Source organism: Physeter macrocephalus, chromosome 18 (assembly GCF_002837175.3).
Source record: "Physeter macrocephalus isolate SW-GA chromosome 18, ASM283717v5, whole genome shotgun sequence".
Taxonomy (NCBI): Eukaryota; Metazoa; Chordata; class Mammalia; order Artiodactyla; family Physeteridae; genus Physeter; species Physeter macrocephalus.
The window spans coordinates 67,086,179-67,088,549 of NC_041231.1; positions in this window are offsets into that span (position 1 = coordinate 67,086,179).

Consider the following 2,371-nt stretch of genomic DNA (forward strand, 5'->3'; position numbering starts at 1 on the left):
TTTCTGGTAGCATCCTTAGGATTCTCTATGTATAGTATCATGTCATCTGCAAACAGGGACAGCTTTACTTCTTCTTTTCCGATTTGGATTCCTTTTATTTCTTTTTCTTCTCTGATTGCTGTGGCTAAAACTTCCAAAACTATGTTGAATAATAATGGTGAGAGTGGGCAACCTTGTCTTGTTCCTGATCTTAGTGGAAATGTTTTCAGTTTTTCACCATGAGGATGATGTTGCCTGTGGGTTTGTCATATATGGCCTTTATTATATTGAGGAAACTTCCCTCTATGCCCACTTTCTGGAGGGTTTTTATCATAAATGGGTGTTGAATTTTGTCAAAAGCTTTCTCTGAATCTATTGAGATGATCATATGTTTTTTCTCCTTCAATTTGTTAATATGGTGTATCATGTTGATTGATTTGCAAATATTGAAGAATCCCTGCATTCCTGGGATAAACTCCACTTGATCATAGTGTATGATCCTTTCAATGTGCTGTTGGATTCTGTTTGCTAGTACTTTGTTGAGGATTTTTGCATCTATGTTCATCAGTGATATTGGCTGTAGTTTTCTTTCTGTGTGACATCTTCGTCTGGTTTTGGTATCAGAGTGATGGTGGCCTCGTACAATGAGTTTGGGAGTATTCCTCCCTCTGCTATATTTTGGAAGAGTTTGTGAAAAATAGGTGTTAGCTCTTCTCTAAATGCTTGATAGAATTCGCCTGTGAAGCCATCTTGTCCTGGGCTTTTGTTTGTTGGAAGATTTTTAATCACAGTTTCAATTCCACTGCTTGTGATTGGTATGTTCATATTTTCGATTTCTTCCTGGTTCAGTCTCGGAAGGTTGTGCATTTCTAAGAACTTGTCCATTTCTTCCAGGTTGTATATTTAATTGGTATATAGTTGCTTGTAGTAATCTCTCTTGATCCTTTGTATTTCTGCAGTGTCAGTTGTTACTTCTCCTTTTTCATTTCTAATTCTATTGATTTGAGTCTTCTCCCTTTTTTTCTTGATAAGTCTGGCTAATGGTTTATCAATGTTGTTTATCTTCTCAAAGAACCAGCTTTTAGTTTTATTGTTCTTTGCTAACGTTTCCTTCATTTCTTTTTCATTTATTTCTGATCTGATCTTTATGATTTCTTTCCTTCTACTAACTTTGAGATTTTTTATTCTTCTCTCTCTAATTGCTTTAGGTGTAAGGTTAGGTCTTTTATTTGTGATGTTTCTTATTTCTTAAGGTAGGCTTGTATAGCTTAAAACTTCCCTCTTAGAACTGATTTGCTACATCCTAGGTTTTGGGTCATTGTGTTTTCCTTGTCATTTGTTTCTAGGTATTTTTTGATTTCCTCTTTGATTTTTTCAGTGATCTCTTGGTTATAAGTCCATCTTGTTTAATGTATCATTTAAAGCTTGTGTTTCCTTATTTATTTTCATTTTGGATGATCTGTCCATTGGTGAAAGGGGGTGTTTAAGTCCCCTACTACGATTGTGATACGGTCAACTTCCCCTTTTATGGCTGTTAGTATTTGCCTTATGTATTGAGGTGCTCCTATGTTGGGTGCATAAATATTTACAAATGTTATATCTTCTTCTTGGATCGATCCCTTGATCATTATGTAGTGTCCTTCTTTGTCTCTTGTAATAGTCTTTATTTTAAAGTCTATTTTGTCTGATATGAGAATTGCTACTCCAGCTTTCTTCTGATTTCCATTTGCATGGAATATCTTTTTCCATCCCCTCACTTTCAGTCTGTATGTGTCCCTAGGTCTGAAGTGGGTCTCTTGTAGACAGCATATATACGGGTCTTGTTTTTGTGTCCATTCAGCCAGTCTATGTCTTTTGGTTGGAGCATTTAGTCCATTTACATTTAAGGTAATTATCGATATGTATGTTCCCATTACCATTTACTTAATTGTTTTGGGATTATTATTGTTGGTCTTTTCCTTCTCTTGTTTTTCCTACCTAGAGAAGTTCCTTTAGCATTTGTTGTATAGCTGGTTTGGTGGTGTTGTATTCTCTTAGCTTTTGCTTGTCTTAAGGCTTTTAATTTCTCCATCCAATATGAATGAAATCCTTGCTGGGTAGAGTAATCTTGGTTGTAGGTTTTTCTTTTTCACCACTTTAAATATGTCCTGCCACTCCCTTCTGGTTTGCAGAGTTTCTGCTGAAAGATCAGCTATTAACCTTCAGGGGATTCCCTTATGTGTTACTTGTTGTTTTTCCCTTGCTGCTTTTAATATTTGTTCTTTGTATTTAATTTTTGATAGTTTGATTAATATGTGTCTTGGCATGTTTCTCCTTGGATTTATCCTGTATTGGACTCTCTGTGCTTCCTGGACTTGATTAACTGTTTCCTTTCCCATATTAGGGAAGTTTT